A 22,960-nucleotide genomic window follows, 5' to 3' on the forward strand; every position below is an offset into this window, starting at 1 on the left:
AATACTTCACACATCATATGTGTTTTCTCCCTCCATTCACTTCTATCTTGCTTTATGAGTGATATCTACCTCTATCACATGACTTGAAAACCATGACCTTCTGGTCTTTAAACCCTCACGTGATAGAAAGGCCACATTTTTAAGCTTCCTCCTGACATTATCAGTAAGGAAAGCTCTGGAGTATAGGAAGACATCTCAAAAACAGCTAATCATCAGACCCATTACAAATCTCATGAGGCAACAGACCAAGCAGTCTCTTTGCACACATAATGAATGTATGGGCTGTCTACCAGTGGATTTCCAGCATCCTGGCTGTGTCCCTTTTAAAACTGGGGGGCACTGGGGGAGGGAGGCGGTCGTGCCTTAAGAGAACATTGCATAATCCCATCCAAATGAGCTTCCATAATCTTTTCTTTCCTTCATCATTTCTCTATCTTTGATCTTCCATAGATTCCCCAGACAAACTTGACCCTCATGTTGATATAACTGCTCCTTCCTTATGGCTTGCTGAAATGCAAACTTTTATTTTGCAACAGGCCAGTCAGAATTTGGTTTGCCAGGCTTTACATGGAAATAGGCACTTAAACCCTATGATTTCTTCCTTCCCCTCTTTGCTCTGTCATGAGTTAAAATGTCTCACACATTATTTCTAGTCAAGAGCCACCAGACAGAGTAGAGAAAAATTCAAGTACAAGTCCTGGAGCACCCCGTTTGGACAAAACATGCCATCCACCACAGTGATTTGGATTGCTCCTCGGGAAATCCAGTATTTCACCCCTGAAAATCATTCAGCAACATCCCTGGGGCCCCTCCCTCTTGACTTTGATACAGACCTACTGAAAAAAGAGACCATGTTTTAAAAGATCTCAGTTCTTAGTTAAGTCCATAGAGGTACATTTCAGTCCAAAATCCTGACCATAGAAGCTAAAAGAATTTTATCTATTGAGTTATGTGGGATAGGATTTTATCTTAGATAATCTAGTGCACAGAAACTCTCTCAAAATCTGGGGCATTTCATCTACCCGCTGGAGTTTACTTTGCAATCTTGCCCACTACTGACAGCAGAGATTGAAAATTTTGCTAGTCACAATAGAAAACACATATTTCACACCCATTATATTAGAACATATTAGCAAATAACTGATAGGAACATTAGATAACTGATAATATCAGCTGGTGCTTGCATAGTACAAAGCTTTTCATCCACTCAAAGAGGCTTCAAGAAAGACGTAGGCCATGATCAAAGAACCTGGCCAGAGCGATCCGCTCAAAGAAATATGTCCAAGCCACTACCGGAAAAGGTACTCCCTTGTAAAAGCAACTTGTTTTAATTCCCATACCTACTTACCAAATTTGAAATATTTCATAACAGGTCAGGGAAAGGCATTAACAAATCCAACCTCTTGTGTATTTCAATTTCTAAAATAACCCCAACAACAAAAAGAAAATAGGTTTAAAATAATAACCTTCCCATGAAACAGGATTTGGTTCAAATTTCAACATGTAAGTTCAGATTTTCACTATTACTCCTTGCGCATATAATGTGTTTATAATATATTCTTTTACGATGAAGCTCATATGTGTAGTGAGCACATATAATAAGTACGTGCATTGGGATAAACCTGAATGTAAATCATTAAATGGTCAGTAGTACTGTTGATGATCTTTAATACTAAAGATTCACTGTGTAGTTTATCATTGAAATACCCCAGTCTTGTCAGCCTAAACCTGATCTCAGCTGTATGAATGTCACTCTATTGGGAGCAGAGTAAAAAAATTTCTACTTTAATGACATAAAAAGCCAGCCCCTCTTAATTTCCAGACATTTGAAAAGAGATATCAAGCCATGCATCAGATAACAAAGAGTTTCTCTTTCACAGCTGAAGGCCAAAAGTTTCAAGCTCTTGAGAACATCTTAGATTAATAGATCTAACTCCTAGGTGATGTACAAGCCACGTTTCCACCACAAATATTACTGTAAAAATTGTATCAGAAACTAAAGATAGTTTGACTACAGACTGGAATTTACCTACGTGAAGCCATCTAAAAAGGTCAATTCATATCCATGATAGTAGGTGATATCTACACCCTGTAATGCAGTGGGGTCATTCCTGAACAGCATTCCTTATCTGCTTTTCCAGAGAAACTCCTAAGATACTGGTCACATTTTCTTCCTCTGTGTACTTCTCACATTTTAAAGCACGCCTTCGTCAGTTCCATTATTATTTACAATTCAGCTCAACTGAACATAACTGGTTTTCTCCTACTTAATGATGCACTGAGTAGAAAGCAATATTCACAATCCTTTTCAATCACATCAGGAATATTATTATTTTCTGAGTTTTATTAATTTTAATAAAACCTTTTATTAATTTTAATAGAACCTTTAGAATAATTTTAGTTTAATTTCTTTTCCGTGTTTAATCAAGGCACTATTTACAATGAAGTGAACCAAATAAGAATCAAATTATTTTCTCAGGCCTGTGTACAGTACCACAGTGATATCAAATCATCTGTGAAAAACTTCCACTAGCTCTATCCAGATGTTCAGCATCTATACAACAGATGATTTTGTGGGAGTTGGTGAGTGAAATCCTGACTCTATCGACCTCAACAAGAAAGAATTTTACTCAATACTACTAAATGAGAAGGGTGAATATTAAAAACTTATTTACTGATATGTATTTAAAACTTTCAAATAAATGGATAAATTGCACCTCTTCTCTGTTTAAATGACCCAGTCAATATTGATTGCAACCGTTTAATAAGTATCATATGTTGATGGATATTATTAAAGCCATGTCTGCCTGCAAAGCCATTGAATTGTTCATGTATCCCAGCCAAATTAGTTTAATTTGTCTTAACATTACTTCTTAAATATTTTTAAATAAATATTTTAATATCTTGAAAGAGACATTCAAAAAAGCAGAAAAGAAATTAAGAGGTTTTTCTATCACATTGATAACTAGGTGATTGTTCACTGGTACATCCTATTTCTTCCATAGCCTGTGCCAATTCAGAATAGTTAGCTGCATTATTTTTTCCTATGCAGATGATGCTGTTTTTCAACAAACTAAATGAAAACTCCTTTATCTGCATTGACATAGCAAGCAATTGCTAAGAGAATAGCTTTCTTGTTTGGCTCATACCGCCCTGGGACTGGGGAGATGACACTTGTGATCTTTCTCATTTACTGATTATAAAGCCTGATAAGAAAAGAGAAAAACCTTTTAATGAGGTGAAACCACAATCCCTTCTTGAGCTACTGGGTAATTTAACTTACATTGCTCGCAGATAGATCTATACGTTTTTTTCCTTTAGGATGGGAATTCCATATAAACACCAACTAGACTAAATAGACAGAATTGCAAGTTGATTACATGATTTGAAAAGAGTTTCTAAGCAGTATTTACAGGATAACCTTGCTGTCTAACAAACATTTATTCAGAAGAAAAAGCGGTGTAGGGAATAGACAGACATGCAGATTAGAGATAATCATTAAGTTAGTAAAAGATATCACTTAGGAAAAGCGTATCAAATGAAGAGATCGGTTTGAACAACAATGGTAAAAAACAAACAAACAAGAAAAGACTCAAGATACGAAAGAGAGTTTTGTCCAGGAAGGTATTTTTGATAATGAGGTAGATCAGCAAAGGAGTGAACAAAGGGGATCCAAGATGACACGAGAAGAGAGGAACTCTGCTAATGACAGCAGAGGACACAGTCGAGGACTGTGAAGGGAAGAAAGAGATGTTGCAGTGCTGGAGTTAGGTAAAACTAAGGGACAGCTCTCTGAGGACAGCTGAGACCAAAAATGTCTGCATTTTTAGGAGAAAGAGCCAGAAAAGAAGGCTAATTAAAATGGTGGTAAGATGAGAACAGGGGCAAGAAAACAGAGACATGAAAGAAGAGTAAATACTTCAAGAATATCTGAGGTATCTACCAAATGAAAGAAGTCAACAAGCCACAATGATGGTCACAAAGAAGGAAAGATATCAAGAGGGAATCAGAAAAGATGGACATCAGCGGATATTGTTTTCTTTGAAGAGGATGGCAAAATCCTCCTTGGAGATCAAAGGAAGCACAAAGGAAGTGAAAAGATTTCTTGACTGAGTGTCATCCTTAGCTCACATACACACTTGTCTAGAAAATAACTAGAAAATAAGTGAGTTTCTTAGTCTTACATAATATCTCAGATAAGTATAAGCAGAATGTCAGCTCAGAGAACAGCCTGTAGACGGCAAGAATATCTAACAATATATTTCTTAAAACTCCTATACAACAGCAAAAGAAACTTCCTTAGGATACCAAAGAAGGTCAGTTTGCACACACTTTGGGAAATAATTACATGAAGTGTTATTTGAGAAGAACTTTTACATTGGATCAAAGTTGAAAAGGAAGAAGATTAATTGTTTATATGAGTAAGTTTGAGACTCTCTGTGCTGACTTTACAGATATCTGAGATCAAATAAGGGGTTTCATTTTTGTAACAGTTTTATCTGGATTTTTAATGAAGCCACAATCCTGTGTCTTGCTGCTAATTCATTTTCACACAGCATAAATGTATGATTTCATCAAAAGGACAATCTATACCTGGAAAAAAAGTTATCTTTAAGTTTAAAAGGTCTCTGGCAGATTTAGATCATTCCTGAACTAAGAAATCATTATTATGATAACCTACATTGCAACAACTACACGCACGTGCTTTCTCTGCATGGAAATATAACTGAACGATCACAGTGTTCAGAGTGTTGGTATACGAGGTCTACGTACAAGCGTGCTTTCTGCAAGAAGAACGTCTGTAACAGGATTACCTGTGCTACATTTACACCCGAGCCCTGGTAAGACTGAGGATTCATTATGCTAAGTGTCGAAGACATAAAATGCAAAGGTAGAGCTTCTGCCCCAGAGGGCTCAGTGACATTTGGTAACACGGCAAAGGAGAGAGACACAAACTAGAGATGAAATGAAATGTTCAAGGACCTGCAGTGAATCAGAGTCTCCAGGAAGACAGTGGGGATGTGGCAACTTTGGTGCCATTTTCTAATAAGGTGCCAGTGTCTAGGCTGACAAAATTAAAGGACGATCCCCCAGTGTTTCACACAAGTATTCTTTCCTCGCACTGCTTTCCTTTAGCCAAATCCTTCCTCTTTCTCATGTTCAAGTCTCTCCTTTCTCTTTCCTTCTCTCCATCATTGCTTTACTTCCTCTCTTGTACCCTTCACCACTTGGTCCTTGGGCAGGGAAGCAGAAGAGAAAGAGAGAGATATTCTCTTCTTGGAACAAGCTTATGGCTAGTGAGACAATGACTCCAGGACACAGGACAGTACCAAACTCCTGGTCACAAGAACATGTAACGGCATAAACAAACATGGACAATTACACAGCCAATTTGCCATTTGCACAGGCAATTTATTCCCTTATAACGAGAGTGATTATTTGTATGAAGTAGGTGCTCTATTATAGGAATGTAATTTAGAAAATCAGAACTGCAGTGATTTGTTTATTTAGTCTCCTTTAAAAAAATTGTGTCAGCTTTCGTATACATTCATGACACTTTTCTTACATTGCCAACCATCAGTAAAGTTAGTGATTGTCATTAGCAAAAGAATCAAACATTGACTGACAGTAAAAGCCAGTAAAATATTCACTTGTCAGTAAAAATGGCAAGATAATTTAGAACTTTTCATTGCTTTGGCATAAGTTCCTGGACTATTTGAGTACTTTTAATATCAAAGGGTTTTATTTATCATAGCTGAAATCATGGGTTCTATAAAAATTGACACATATGACCATAAACAGAAGTAGTAAGATTCCCAAATTGCCTTGGAAAATGTACTCCAAATTGCACAAGTTAAATAAAAATTAAAAATCTTCATATGTGTGGAAAGACAAAATGCAATTGGATGATGTCGTAGGGTAGCATAAGTTGTTTGAAAAATGTCATTGTTTAAATTGAGTCACTATTTTGAGGAGTGTATTTTTCTCCTCTGTCCTAAATCCGAATATACTCTCTAACATTAAAGCATGGGTTGCACAGGCTTAACTACAGTGGTGATTGCTTCTAGGCATCAGTACCTGTATTCCCCATGACCACCACACAAATTAACAAGGCAAAGTTCATTTTCAACATCACTGTTTGACTCATTACCGCAGCCCTCCTAGTAAGTCAGGTGCTTCGCAGGGGACCTGTAAAACAGCTGCCCTCTGGGTGTCTTGTTCTGGCCGCCTTTCCCATCTGTTTTACCTGTCTCCTCTTCTGAATAATTTATTTCACCATCTCCCTAAGTAGAGCACCTGGCCTAGGGCTAACTCTTTCACCTAAATTATTCAGAGCTGAAAACTCTTTGGTTTATACTGAGATAATGTAATGACTCAACAGGACAAAACCCTTAACTTTGGAGCAACTGTGAATGTTTCTAGGCTCTGTACTCTGTTAGCGGTTTAAAAGGTTGGCTGTGTAAACTACGTACAAAAGCACCACAGAAATCCTTCATCCTCAAACATCTCCTCCAAAGCCCCTTTCAGCAGGTAAAACTTTCCAAAGCAAGGCTGTTATACTGGTTATACCTTGCTGCCTCTCTGCCACATCTCAGTCCCGCGGGAAGCCACAGGACGCCTTCGTGTGTGTGCACCGCAGCTGGCTCGTCCCTAGTCTTTATGCAAGAAAAGCTGCTGTTAAAGCCACTGAAAATTGGCTGCAGGGCTGGACTTCATGCACATCTGTTCTCTTCACAAGTAGGTTTTTGTTCAGAAACACCAAAAGCCACCTCTGTGCAGAGCTCCCGTCCATACTCCACTATCTTTATCTCATGAACTCAACAGTTAAAATAATTCTTCCCAGACCCTGCTCACAATAGCGTGGAGAGCTGCCATATCCCAGCAGAAAGGGGCTGTACAAGGTCTCTGCTTTGGATGGCACAAAGTGAGCAATCTGCTCTCAGACTGAAAACTCAATGGTAATTTTGGGTGAAACTTTGACTACCCCTTGTCTGTATTGACTGTGACTGAGCCAAAGTATCAGCTTTTTTTTAAGCACTTATTCCATTTGTTTTCCCACAATGGCACCACTGGTTTTACCCTTTTAATTAAGCTCAAAAAGCCTATGATCTGCAGTTTTCTCATTTCCTTTGAAAATCTTCTGAAGCTGTTTAGAAGACAGTCAACACAAGGAGAGATCTCCTGTTTTAGAAGATACTGGCTTCAGCAAGTATCTTTATCACTGGAAGAAGTATTGCTTTAAAAAATCATGGTATCAAGGGCATAATGTGAGATTCCAGACCAAGGGATATCTTGAGGCCTTCCTCACTTCAGGTTCTTTGGGTGAGAATGATATATTGTCCTTGGTGAGAAAAAGAATGAATAGAATCTTCATAAATGAAGGGACAGTTTTTAAGGAGGCTGTTTCCATATGGCCTTGCAGAAAAAAATGAAAAGGTTAATTAGTGCAATCTCTGTCTGAGTTACTCTGGATTTATCTCTGTCACAAAGACAAGCATGGAAAAAAAGAAAGAATTATTAAAGTGAAATCAGTTTTGAAAAATCAGTGTCTTGACATTTCTTCTGCAGTCAAGAAAGCCCAAATATTTTGCACATTCATTTACATGGACCAGCATAGACGGTTCACAGAATAACAAGAAAATATAGTAATCTTTATCAGATCATACCCCGACAAAGCTACAATTAATTTCAGTCGGATTTTTGTCTGCATAAATACCAAAGAATTTGGCACATTTTGCAGTAACTAGAATTGTCTGTTTACCGCAGGGATATCCGTAATGCCCATCACTGTAGCTCTTCAAGGCACTATATGAACTGTTTCATTTTCCTCTGAGAAGTTTATCAAGTATCAGGTATTTGCTTTTTGCTCCAGCTTCGGGAAATCAGGGTCATGGATTTCAAATGAAGTGCTTTGTACTCTCCAAGGGCAGTGAGAAAACACAATAGTACAGACAAAATCTAATCAAAGTATTTTGGCTTTCTGCCTCCTTTTTATTTTACAATGGGAAAAAAAAATTCAAGGTGCGACTTGAATCCCTTCAGGAGTTCCCTTCCTGTGTACGCTGTCTCTCGCCAGAAACGCGAGACTGACAGAATGATAAAATGCGATGCCAGGTCCTCTTGCCCATTCAAAGACCCTCCCTCAGGTATCAGGTGCCTCGCCTGAGCTTTGAGGTCAACCAGACACCTCCCCTGAGGCTTACCTGGGCTGAAGAATACATCTACCCGAAAATCCGCTCAGGTAGAGCAGCTGTTATCTGAGCTAGGATCAAAGTGCCCCTCTGCACTCCAGAAAAACATCTTCCAAGCTGGTCGTCTTTCTCCATGATTCAAATGAATGTTGAATGAGTCTCTGGGGACAACAGTTGTTGTGCTGAGCAGCTAGCTGTCAGAAATACTTTATCATGAAAGTTCAGTTCCTTTCAAGGCCTTTTATTATTAATAGTCATCGCTGCAGGGGAGCATTAAACACAGACCCTATTTACTGTACAAATTGACATATTATAAACCACAAAAGCCATCCTGGTGCTTTGCTACTTTACCTTGCCTTTCAGCACGCTAACTCTAGGGAATCCTTTAACCTTTGTGTTGCTAGAATACAGAAAGTGAATTTTGGTTTAGCGTGGCCAGGCTGGGCTGCTCAGAGCAGCTAATTTTTTGAGGGTCACTGTCTTGGGGAGCAGGTGGAGAACTGTGATATCTGTAGTATATGTGAGACATTATGCTCCGTAGTGACACTGGGTTCATCTATACGAAAAACCCCAAAGGCATTTATCCCTCTGTGAACCGGCCACAGGATGTCTCCTACAGTAACTCATGTTTTTGCACCAGATTTCCAGTAGCTCCCACAGCTTTCTGCTTCCTGCTGAGGGTATTGCACCTCATGCAAAAGATGGGCATGTTTTCTGAAGGTAACAGCCTGATTTCTTCAGCAATAGCAACTGAGAGAGGTGAGGAAGTAGGAAGTAGCTTCTTACATGGCCTAAGAAAACATGGCGAAATTTCCCAGCTGTGGGAAGAACCCAGTCCTGCTCCAGCCCACCATGGCTGTGGTACCATAGGCAGATGAGACTTTATAAGGCCAGTTTTCAGTGCAATATTGGATTTTAGCAGCCTGGCAGAAAACTCTCAGAAACAAACTCTACTAGGACCAGTAGAAAGAAAACCCAGCAAGACAGCAACAGCCCAGAGGCAGGGCAAGTGATAACCAAAAAATATCAGGTTAAAAAAAGACAGTCTATTGCACTTGGTAGCAGACAGGCCCTTGACTTTGTACTTTCTGTCCTCTGCACTTCGGCATCAATCTGAAAATACATCCAGGCTTCTTGACAAAGCCTTAAAATCATGCTGAGGAGAGACAGCGCTCTCCCACAGGCTAGCGCACAGGCCACTGCAAGCAGCCAGACACGCTGCAAGGGGTGGGTTGGTGGATGTGCCACAAAGTCACGGCAAGTTGCAAAGTCATTGCTCTGCAAGTGGCACCTGAGGAAGCTGCAGCTTAGCAAGTCATGAAGCATCGAGTCATGGTGTGACCACACAGCGAGCTGCAAGGCACGCAGAGGTGACACAGCAGGTCCGGATGCGGTGAGTCAGCAAGGCACAATGTACTTCCTCAGCACGGCATGAAGTCAGCAAGTCACAAGGGTGACTCCATAAGTCTAAAGCAGCTAAAAGCAGTTCTAGATACCAGTATGAATGCAATGCAAGCGTGCCAAAGAGATAGCCCCGTACGGCAGACATTGTGTGGCCTCTGTGGCATCAGAGTGTTCACAGCCCAGTTACCAACAGGGAGAGTGTATCTCTGAAGTCACCCTCACAGTTGTCACAAAATAATGGTGTCAGAAGAGACGTGGGGAATCGGAGGCATGTGACAATTTGGTTGTTCCCGCACTCCCTAAAGTGGTGTCCTCAGAGCAGGCTTGAAGCACAAGTCCGGGGAGGGCGGACAGGCGAACCATCGAGCAGCTGCTCTGCGCAGAGAGGGTGGTGTTCTCTGAGGCTGTTGATCTGGTCTCTCTCATGAATACTGTATATTCAGTGTAAAAAGCCAGACAGCAAGGGGGTGGAATCGGCTGCTTTTTAAAGTACAGAACATGTACTCAGAAAGAGTGTTCAGAAGTGGTTCTTCCAGCCCACACTATGCTAAAGATTGGTGCTTGGTACATTTAAAGTATGAGGAAAAAAATTACACCACTCAAGTACAGAACATAGCTGTGACTTTTTTCAATTAAAGAGTTTCTGACATCCAAAAATGTTAAGTGCTCTTCTGACTAAAGTCCTTAATAGCAACTGAAACTGTTGCAAACTTGAGCCTTTTCTTAGATAGAGAGCATATTGGGGCTCTTCTTGTTACAATAAAAAAAAAAATGCTGTAATTTTGTAACCGGACTTGGACAAACTTCTGAGAAGGACCATACACCAGATTAGATTATTTAGATTTGTTGTGAGAATAGTCAACATGTGTTCCTTTCCCATTCTCTGTCCAATCTTTGTTGTAAAAGTGGACTCATGTTGTGCCAGTTCAGATTAATATTATAACATGAAAGGGCTAGGTTTGTATCATTTTCCATGCTTGTTACATTCACTGTTGTGGGAATAGAGTTATATTCTACCTGAGCCAGTTTTTGTTTTATGGCCAGGATTAATAACACACAAATACTTCACAGTCTTAGGTGGATATAGCACCTGCCCCTTGGCATCAAATAGCGTGAGTGCCAAAGTATCTAAAACTTTCTTTCAGGCTGTGAAATAACCTTCAGGTTACTCCAGGAGATCTTGGCATGTTCTCTACACTGACACCTCTTTTGCTCTTTCCTTAACAGGACGTGGCCCGTGAGTTCTTGCTCTGCCAAAATTTCCCCTATGAATGTGTTATGTTTCTTCTATTCAAGCCTATATTCAACTCAATATATTTCCATGACCATCGCTGTCGTTGGAATATAGATATTGTTATGAAGTTTCTCTACACTTTTAATGAAATTACATGGTATTTCCTTCTACTTACAGCTACTCATTGAGCACAACACCTTATTAACATGAAATACTGCTCCATCCCACAGCCATAATTTCAAACATTCCCATAGTTTTCAGGTAGGTGATACTATTTGTAAAATCAATTCTAGATTTTCATTATTATCACACACTACTTTTTAAATCTAATTCTTTGCAAGTGCTAGTACAGTGCAGTTTATTCATTAAAATCAAGACTATTGTTTTATGTATTTTAGATGTAACTTGAACTCAGAAAATGCCTAACTATTTACATTTATATAAGCCCTTGGAAAGCATTTCAAAATAATTTCACAGGAAAACAGTTGATACAATGGTTAGATAACATCAAAGAGTAGGTTGGGAACACAAACCATGATCCTTGTGAAAACTGATTCCTGAAGAACTGGCCAAGTGCATTCTGAGTGCATTTCTTCCTTTTTGCTGAAATATAATGTTTGTTCTCATTCTTCAGGTAGAACCTGGTGAGTCTGTGTTTGCACTTGTTGATCTTTCCCAACATAAATCTCTCCATTGTAGTCATATCAACAATATGTTTTCTTTACTTTAGTAATAAAATTTCTTGTAACGTATGCCCTTTTAAACTCTGCGTGCAGTATTTATCAAGTTATTGAGGTTACAGTTACAGAACATTTCAGTATAATATGGCAAAGGACAATGAAACCTTGCACAGGTGTAAGATCTCTCTGATCTTCTTTTGCCATCAATTAAAAATAGCCTACAGGTGTAAGATCTCTCTGATCTTCTTTTGCCATCTACTAAAAGGAACCTGAAGATTATTGGAATATATCCTACTATGTATGATAATACATCCTAAACCAGAAGACACAGACTGCTCTTATAGCCTCTTTGATGTAATCAGCTAACCATTTTGCGGGAATTATGCCTGGATACATAACCACTCCTATCCTGTGATGGATACTGTAATCTCTTCGACAAACTGTCAGCAAAGCTTGGGACATTAATCTTCATACATGTACCTTTTGATTTAATAACACATTAGGCAAGTTCCTAGGGGAAGGATTCAATATGAGTTCCCCATTTTTAGGAAAAAAAGAAATTATCTGAAAAGCTTGCTCCAAAGTTACACGTTGGTCTGTGTTTCATTTAACCCTTTCATAGCATGGTAATTACTTTGGAAAAGCGTATGTGGGGAAATCACCTCTTGCCCAGGCCTACTTAGGCCTGAACTCCCTGTCACGGGTCTGCCTTCCGATGTGTTATTTTGGAGGATGATGGAAAACCATCATCATCTTTCGGATATATTTTGTTCCTAAATTCCATTGTAAATGTATACAAGTACAGACATGATCCTATCCAAAAGAAGAGAGCCTACCTATATATATATGCATATATACAAGTGAGATACACTGACCAAGAAACACGGAGATGATCCTTACTGACATAGCATAAATCAAGACTGTGTCTAACCCCTGTAACCTCAGCTAAAATTCAAGAGTTTACTATACTCATCACCATTTGGGATGAAATCAGCTGGGATGCATTTGAACAGATGAAGTTTTATTAAGGATCTCACAGATTTAGCCTGATCCCACTAGGTATGAGAAGTTGATTGGGGTTTGCTTCATAACCAAACAGGAGACGAAATCACAAACTTCAATAATTCCTATTTGAGTCACATACCAAAGAATCAAAATGCACCTCCAGGCATGAGCAGGAAGTGCTTCTGGTAAAAATATTGACCAGTCTATATCAGGGATTTAGAATCTCTTATGCAAATAATGAAAATTCTTCCAGTTGGGTGGAGAGCTACCTTTCCAAGTCAAAACATGAAAGTACCACAACAAAGTAATTACTCATATTTTGATAGTGCCAACAATGCAGCTGGCATTGCAAAAACAGATAGGTCCTACATGAAGATCTTACCATCTCAGAAGAAAATCGAATTGTGAGGGAGATGAATTTACTATCTAGTGCTTCACAAGTAACCAATAAAGACCAAATATACCACCGTGAAAAGCTGGTTGTGTACCCAGTAACACAGTAATAGATATTTATCTCAAATAACCCATTTAATTATTTAGTCTTTTTAATCTCGACAGAAAGTGTATGTCCATGCACATTTCATAAAATATGCAGAATGCACTAATGGTCTAAAAATATTTTAAAAATAATCATCCACTTCTGCTTTTTGAAAATTAAATATGAAACTTGGAATGTGAAACAAACAAACAAGACAATTTAGGAAAGATTAAAAGCAATTGTTCCGTTACCTTGGCAACACAATCTAGGTGCAGCCAATCAGCAAAGTTGATGTATTGTTTTGACATACACGCACATATTTCTAACATAAATAGCAACAGAGACTTAATAACAATAGGTTTTAAAACTAGGAACTGATGTCATTTTAAATGTGTCAGTCAAAGAGAACCTATGAAAGTGTTTCTTCTATCAAACTGACATTAAGTATATGCTGGAATGGCTTTATAAGAGATAGCAGACTTCTGACAGGTCATACAGGAGATGCAAAATCTGTAATTACATTCTAGTTTCTTGGATTGTGTCCTTTACTATGTCTCAAAAACTTTTAGAAGAAAATAAAACTTGAAGGCTATGATATATCATTCATTTCCGTAAACAGGCAAAAAAATTATGCAGCATATCTGAGAATGGAGATGAAATATCAGACTGAAAGAATCTGCCTAGCCCTCAAAATAGATGCACTTAAACTTCTTACATCTTATTTTATGATCAACTGGTGCCAGTGAAGTTCTGCAGTGTGAGTTTTCAAGGATACTAAAAATTAACAATAGAAGAAACGTACAGAGGAAGGTTGCTAATGGTATACAGAGCCTTTCACCTCTTGGTCATTGGTTTGAATCTGGCCTGTGTCGGCAGTAACAGAAAACCATTATTTTTTGACAGGTGTTAGAAGTCTGTATGGAAGAAGTGCATCAGCCATCCTACTCCAGACCCTGATGGATGGTTGCCCAAAAATGACCCTCAAAAGCAGAATTCTTCCTAACAGCCTCAAAAGAAAGCTGGCATCTCCTCCTTTTCCCAGAAAGCATTGTCCCAGCCAACTCTTAAAAGTGTTCAGCCAGTCAGTCAAAGACAATACTAACCATGGACTGTCCTTTGAATCAACATTGTGGTTAAAGAACTTCAGTTCTAATTAAGCAACATTTTCAAATCTCATTAACAACTAAAATACATTTGAACACACTTGTACATTTCTTCATGGGACCAGCTTTTTTTAGGAAAGCTAGGGTTGCACCAGCCTTAGATCTCCCCAATTCCAAAATCCCAACTTAAAAAAAAAATAAATAAAAGTCAGCCCTGACAAATGATATACACATTCATAAAACTCACAGATACAGAGACAAGCATCTTATTTTGTTATTGGGTGGGATTAAGTTACCTATTCTGGCACATCATCTTTTTTTCTTTTTCCAGATTTATATGACTCTCATCATAGCAAATGCACAGAGTGTGGAATTTCCAACTGGAACACATTGAAAATAAAAAGGAAATAACCCACTATAAACAGCACTGAGGAGAAACAAGTGAACATACAGGGTACAGTATGCTGCTTTGTCAGAATGTGAGTGGTGTACTTTTATCTAGCAGCTATTATCTTTCCTTAAGAAATACTGACTTTTACTTGGAATTTTAATCTACATTTTGATTGATTTCTTTTTCAGGATGTAAGAAGAGTGATGGAAAGGACTGGGGATAAGGACAAGGAAGAATACAAAAAGCTAAAAAGTTTCCAGCCATGCTGCTAGGTTTGGTGAAAGCATCCTGATCATTAACTCTTTCAGTGCTGTGGAACCTGCTTACTAATGGAGGCAAAAAGAGACTGAAGGTTTCCTTGTGTATCAAACTCATGAGCTTTAAGCTGCCAGTCTTCTGGCAGACTCTCCCTACCCAAAACACTGCTGAAGTGGGGACACTGACAACCACAGTCAAGACTTGACAGCAAACAAAAACTACACAAACGTAGTCCTTAAAACAAGTGTTTATCCATAAATCACCACTTCCCGTTGGTGATACTTGACTCTCTGCAACATATTTTATGGAGCATAAGGTAAGGCAATACCAATCTATGACACAAAGTGAATGTATTGCATCAAAAGGTCTTTTTCAAAGGGACTACTTGTTAGAATTTGTTTGGCAGGTCAGCTTTGACCTCCGCCTTATATACTGTGCAATATGTGTTTCTCCACAGTCAGCATGCTCCCTATGCAGCTAGATACATTATTTAGAGAAGTCCGGTCTCTTGTGATCAGGATTTGAATCCTCTCCCTGTTCTTGCTGCTTGAAAGTCATCAAGTCACCTCCTTCCTTCTGATTAAATATTTTCATAGCCCCTTTGCACACTTTTTCTGACACATATTTGTTCTAAATATGGATCAGAGCATATGGACACAGAGGTTTCCATAGAGAACTGAGTCCTGGGACTGATGGAGGTAAACAATATCATTTTCTAACTAGAAATGAAAAAGTAAATTCTCTTAGCTAGACATGTGGCAGAGTACTGTCCCTGACAGCCCGATCGCCTTTATCTTAGAAGCCAATAATCTCACATTGTAACTACTGTCTTTTGTGCTATAACATTCGAAAAAGGTATCAAGACTTGATTTAAGAAGTTGCCATGGCAGAGAATCCACTGTGTCTCCAGGTATCACAAGTTAATCATCCTCTTAAAATATACAACTTGTTTCTATTCTGAATTTCTTTGGTTTCCATTTTCAAGCCACATAACTTGACATCTTTTTCTGTAAGATTAAAAAGTTCACTAACATAAAAAAACCTCTCTTCAGTGCGTAGATGCCTACAGTTACCTCTTAAGTCAGAGAGGGATGTGATGTACAGCAGGCCCAGTGAGCAGGAGGTGAAGCACATATCCGTCAGTGTACGTGAGGGAGCAGGAATTCAATAATTGGACCAGAACATTAACATTTGTCATAACCTATAAAAAGATGTATTTTTGTACTTACCTCTGGTACATGTATTTTCTTGTTTTATCAAACATTTTAAAAATCTAAATGACTGCTGACCTATATTTCTATAAATCTAGTTAGAATGTACATCTTCTACAGTCTCCTCCCCTACATTTAAATCTCCATCCCACGCTTTAAAATCTTCTATTTCCTGCTTTTTTTCCTTTTACCCATTATTTTCACATTAAGAAACAACGACCGATCTAACAGAGCTCTCTGTGACTCAACTGATAAGTCTTTTTCCTCTGGAAAACGGCTCCTGCAATTGCTCTAAAAGCAAAGCCTCCAGAAGTGGTGACTCAATGCAGGAGGTAAGACCAAACAGCACTACTGAGCAGCTGCTGCAGAAGACGGATCTAGGGGTCTAACACCAACTCTAAGTGCCAGCAGAATCAAGTTGGCTGATTAACAGTATACATGAGTTACAATAAGCACAGGGGTGCCAAGTCCAGCCTCACCGTCTCTGTCCCTAGCCTCATCTGCAGCAAAGGATGCTGAACTGCTGAGCTGAATATTCTGCAGGTATTACCTCATGCTACTGAGCAAAAAATCCCTTCCCTTAAGCTCCTCCATTCCCCACTATCAATAGCTTAAGCTTTGCTAGCCTGTGCATATGAGTTCATGGGAATCCACTGCTGTGCTGCTTACTAGTTATTTCCATTACAAAATCGCTCGAGAGGTTCCAGCAAGGAATGAAGGCTCCTTGGGCTGATTAAACTACCTGGAAACTCCCAAAGATGAAAGAGGTAGTTCTAGTCCCATTAGGTTCAAGGCAAATTTTGAACTTGAACATCAAGGAGGTCAGGCCTTTGTTGCTATTTAAATATAACTGAATGGAAAATGAAATCTTGCTGAAAAAGTGAGCGTAAAGGTGCCCAGAAAGAAGAGAAAGCTTTAATACTGTACTTAAAAAGGGATTTGGTGCACACTGGCTGCTATTCTGTTAGTAGTTTTTTGTAATCAAATCAGAGCCAGAACAAAATGCCACATCTCTTTCTTTTATGAAGGGGTTGTTAAAGGAAATAGAATAAAGAAATCTGAAGAAAAAACAACCTGGACAACAATGAACTAAAGTCCTTAAACCACATAAATGCCTATGAAATTTGCACAGGGTTGTATCTTGTACACATTCCTAAGCTAAACACAAAGAAAAGGAGTAAGTACGTATGTATGCCGCCATGCTGGGGGTCTCCCTTGTCCTTTACAAGCCAAAAAAACCCATCCACAAACTTTAACTTCTGGATCTTTCATTGAATTATTGCAGAAGTACAAAGACAACACAATGCCTCAGTCATTTGTCAGTACCAATGTTCATCAGCATGAAAACTGCATTTTCTTTCTATCTGAGACTCTTAAATACTTTGCAAATGCTGACTAAGCCTTGAACCCCTTTACAAAGAGCATTGTTAGACCCATTACTCAGCAGACTAGGACAGACAGATAAGACATATCTAAAGGAGATAAGTAAGGAAACTAAAATTCAGGAGATCTGCTACAGATTTCCACTTTCCTGTCAAACAGATCAGTGAATCTCTTTGGCCCAAAAAGTCAGAGTCATTACACTAAGAGGAAACTAGATAAATTTGAAGATATATGCCTGAATTCCTGCCTGTTAATGGGAAGAATAAATGAGCATGCTGAGAATATATTGCCAAAACACAACAGTGACTGTAGACCTAGAAATATCCAGAGTCATTATCTACACTAAGATTCCTGGTAGTTAGACCCACTCTTTAAACCATCAAATCTTATAATTTATGATATTACTATAAAATAGCCAATTTCCTAAGCAGAAACATATCTTAATATTATGAACATAAGGTTTTTACTGATGTAATTTATTTGTCTTTTCTATGAATCAAAATGTAACAGTGTATAATAGTTGTAATTATCTCATAAAAAAAGAAAAAAAACTAAAAGAACAATAGATCTCTGAAAGCGTTATCTACCCCTAATTGTAATCTCACCTAAGCTAAGGAACAAGGCATTCTACATTCAATGGTGAGCAAGTGCCTGTTATATTTTTGACTGCATATTCTTTACACTTTTCCTTCTCAAACTAATTTGCGACATACTGCAAAGCCCTATCTTTCCATAAAGTTGAGCACCGTGTAACCTGAGACATAGACCAACAGAAACGTAGGTCAGTTTTTAACTGTATTTCCTTGAAATAGAATGGACTTGCATTTTACATGCAAAAGGCTACAGAGAAAAAAAAAGTAATTTGTGTCTAGTAGTCTTTGCAAGTCTGCTAGGCCTGTTAGCTTAAAAAGCTTCCAATATCAAAATAATGGGACATACTAAAACATGTAAAACAGAACAGAAACGATGAGATAAAATGAATCTGAGAAGTGTGACAGGTCAGAGGAGCCAATGAAGGATGCAGAAAAAAAGACCTTTCGGGGCGGGGCGGGGGGGAGAAGAAGAGGGTACTGTGGAAAATTAAAAAGATTTCCCATAACTGGGCTAAAAAGGGAATTACGTAAATAAATAAGCTCCTTGTAGTAAGCAGTCCCCTTAGCCCAGAGTGCCTGACCCACCACTTGGTCTTTCCTTCCTTTTATAGGCCCTGCTGATGGAGTAATTCACTCCAGCAGAGCCCTCCCATGCCTGGGCACTCTTGTAATCCCTGAATGAGGGCAAACACCTGTGGTAGCTCAGGGACAAAATATTAACCTGCTCCTTCCCAGACCCTGGAGGATTTGTACTTCAAAAGAGGCATGAATGCTCAGTCATATTCTTGTTTTTAACAGTAGAAGTCAAAAAGCTGGAGAAGAGGAATTGGCTTTTGTTCTACTGCTCTAAGACTGACCCATGGAAAAAAATCCTAGCACAGGTGTAACTGCATAGTCAGTATTTTGGCTACTGAAGAACTTCAGCAAATTTGTATACCAAAGAATTATCCTCATTAACTGTAAGTTACCTGCCAAGACTGAAAAACCTTCAGTGCAAAGCAAAAGCAAGATCTCCACCAAATGAACAAACATAATTATTGAAACAAATTTTCGGGGAATACTCGATCCAATTGACACAGAGTCCAAAGGTTAGTAAAATCCTCTCTTGGTTCCAGGAGTGTAGCAAGGAAGAGAACATTTCTTTTGTTGCAAATTCCTGACATTGACAACGTATGGTACAGAACTGGCCATTAATTCTTTCTAGACGGTCAAAATCCCTCCATCCCATGAAAGCATGCAACCATCCCCCCAAATTTCTCATCTTACATCTGTTTAATTTAACCAAAATAAAATACAAGGCAAAACAATTGTCAGGAAGTGCCGTCTCTGCCTTACGAGCGGTACTGCATTAGGAAGCTGACAGTAAGAGTGGCGAGCCAAGCTGTGCTTCTGCAGGTCTGAAACCCTAAAGTGTGTCAGGTACCTGGGGGATTCTCTGACAAAGGCGAGAGGGGCGAAAGCGGCCCTTCAGGTTGCACACCTGGGTGGGGGGAGCTCCCTGCCCTTAAATACGATGCTGTGAGAACTCAAACTTGGCTACAGCACTAGAACAGAGTTCCCAGATCAGCTGTTTTCAGTGACAGCAAAAGCACCACTCTGTCCCCTTCAGCAAGGTGCTCTGCCCCAGCTGGGAAATTGGAAGACCGGCCAAGGCCCCGGTGCTTTTTGAGGAGAGCTGAAATGTGCAGGCATCCATATGCAGGGACTTCTTCAGCAGCTGAAGGGTCTTACAAGAGTTGTTTTCCCTTTTTCTTGAGGGAAGTTACACTAGGCTATGTAAGCGTGGCGGACAAGGGTTTGGCCGTAGAGCGCAGCCCATGGGTCTCCTTGCCAGGGACAGTCTCCTTGTACCCACACGACTGGCAGAAGGTTAAGTGATTTCTGGTAACCGACTCAAGACCCCTTCACAGGATATGACTTTCAGAAAGTGCAGAGGATCCAACGCACTGAAAATCAGGTCATTTAAAGATAACTCAGATCTCCCAAATCACCAGCTCTTCCTGCAAGCTGAAATCCCAATCCCTTGTTTACACTTTCTGTCTCATTGTTCCTGTGGCAACTTTCAACACCTTCACCTGAAACAAAGCCCTGGCTCTAAAAACCACCCAGACTCTGTGAGATAGGTATATTAAACCTTTGGGGATCAATCAAATAAAATAAAGAACAATTGCTTCTTCCAGGACTTCAGGGTGTTTGGAATCCGTGCCCCAGTGTATTTATTCAGTCTTTTCAAAACGAAAGTCATATTCTTTTGATTTGTGGGAGGGGTTGCTGCAGCCGGGAAAGAAGCCTCCCTTTTATTGTTGCATAAAATCTAAAGAAATAATACAAATTAATAACCCTAAAGGACTGAAAGGAAACTGTTTCATCTGAACCCATAGGTGAGGTTGGGTGGATGACTCTCTTTAGCTGCAGGGTCACGTTTAGGTCACCTTTAGAGCTGGCATCAGGGCAGGTCTGCAGTGTTGCACCTGGTCTGCCCTGCTTTGGTGGAGGGGCATAGGCACCAAATGAAGCCATGACAGCACCTTGATACAAGCCATCTTCTCTGAACAGCCCCTTTCACTACTGCTCTTCTTTCATCTCCTTCAAACCTTGTGACTAATACCACAAAGCAGGTTAGGGACAGAGCTGGGCTTGATGCCTCAGTGCTGTGCTTCCGTCCCATAGCCCTCCACTCCACTGCATCTCTCAAGGTGTTGCAACAGGAACTCCATGTTGAGTAGCTGTGGGTGTGCAAGTTTTCCCACTGTGACCAAGATGCTACAAACTGGAAGAATGAGAGTCTTGCTTCTAATTTCTCTAAACAGCTAGCGAATTGGAATTTGGAGGCCAGCTTGAAAGGGAGAGTTTAATGTCAGAATTTTTTAATTCTGGGTGCCCTGTTTTATCAATTAAAACTTAGACTCTTTTAAGAAGAGGCCCACATTCAAAGATGAGAAATTCCAGCAGTGGACATCTAAATCAAGTCACTGACTTACATGCACGTATTTGTATTTAGGTGCTAACCCCTTATATACAGCTGAAAAGAGCGGCCCAGTTGTTTAAAAGTTTCCTATTTTGCTGGTAGCTTTTGACTAGAAGCAACACCAGTGTATGCTTCATTTCCTGATATGAAGCTCCTGAAATCACCTCTTCAGTTTAATGTTCCCTCTCTTCCTTCAAATTTCTCTTCGCTCACTTCTTCCAGGCACCTTCAAAGGTGGTCCCCTGCCAGCTAAATGCAGCTTTGAACTCTCAAAAACTTACAAAAGTCAATGGAAAGACTCAACTTTCAGGTGCCCTGCATTAGTGCTATATGAATTGCTGTCCATCATTGTTAGCTTTATTTTTTAATTATTTTTAAAAAGCATGCTCTCTTTCAAGAGTTTCTCTCTTTAAACCATTGACACAATGGGAGGCAGATGAACTTTATAGGAGGAGATCTGGAGGATATTCTACCCTAAAGAAACTCCTTTCTCAGTAACTGCTAACCAATGCTAAAGGGCATCAGACTCAACACTGCATTTCCTCTTTGCCCTGCTCCACTTTCTACTATAAAGAAAGTAAATATGCAATGACCTTTGAGATCCTCCATAGCAAGGACCATTGCATTCTTACCAAACTCAAATTGCTTTGCTAATTCCAGGAGATATATTTTGATATCTTTAGTTTCAACCTCAAAGCTAAATCTGATTTTGGGGTACAACAAATATCAGCAACTTCTCTGTGAAGTTCTCATGACTGTCATCCCCAATAACAGCCATTAGAGTGCTTACAGCTCAACCATAACATAAATTTTTCGACCAAAATATACTATGCTATTTTTTAGGGCAAGACCTACAATTTGTGGACATAGACATAAGATACTCTCCTGTAAAGAATAAGCAAATGAAAATCAAGTTCAAAGTGTTTTTCAGAATACTCAGACTCAACCCTAAAACAGTAACATTGTTTAACTTTATTTCAGGTACCTTAGGAAAAGCAACTGGTAACTAGCTCATTGGTTTCTCATCTAGAAATCTTCCTGTAAGTGCCCAAGTTCATGAAGTACTCCCTTTGGGCTGTATTTTGTGTTCTGTTTACTTAATTGTCTGTGAAAGGATTAAGAACGGATAGATTTGGATCATCCTCACTTTGTTTCAAAGTACCAAATTATATTGGAGTTCTCATGTTCATTCCCACATAAGAGACAGATCTTGGCCTGAAAGGTCTTTAAGTGTACAGAAGAAGAAGCAAGAGAGAACAGATATTATTGTCTCCATTTTACAGTACGATCACAGAACTTTTAAGTGACTTTCCCAAGATTATGTATAGTAAGTGTAAAACCAGAAAACAAACATCAGATCTTCTAAGACTCAGCCCAGTGCCTTAATTGCATGAAGATCTAAAGCAGTTTGAAATAATAGGGCCTTTCTTCTAGTATCAGTTGCCATGTGTGCTTGGTAGATTATTTTGCTAGCTATTAAACTGAAAGACTTGTTTTTTCATTATTTTTTTCCTATTTTTTAGAGACCATAATATATCTCGAAAAAATGATGGAAACCTGTAAAAAGAGCTGTACTTTGGAGGACCCAGGGAATGCCTGAATCTCTCTATGTTTAAGCTTGGTGGTTAAAGTCAGTCCTTCAAACTTTATACTCGTTCCAAATTTTCAGAACTGCACAGCATGCAACTGAAAGAATGATTTGACCCCAAAGATCAGGATGTTGTAAGTATTGTTCAAGAAAAATCCGGTTAAAAAAGATTCTAAAAAAGTATCAGGGGCACTTTTAAAGTCTTTCTTTAAAAATAAAAATCATAAAACTACCTTTGTTGACTCCTGCTGTTAATGTGCTTTTATTCAGGCATTTGGAAACAATATTACTTTGCAGAGTAGACAGCCACTGTCAAGGGCAGTTTTCTCATCCGTGGTCACTTATTATGTACTGTGAGTTTGCAAACTAATAATGTACGTGCTACAAGATGGTAGAGAAAACATGCCCCTGACTGAACACAGAGGGAGAATAATTCCACAGTGTTGTTGGTAACTTTGATGCTTTTGAAAAT

This window comes from Grus americana, chromosome 9 (genome assembly GCF_028858705.1).
Source record: "Grus americana isolate bGruAme1 chromosome 9, bGruAme1.mat, whole genome shotgun sequence".
NCBI classification, from domain to species: Eukaryota; Metazoa; Chordata; class Aves; order Gruiformes; family Gruidae; genus Grus; species Grus americana.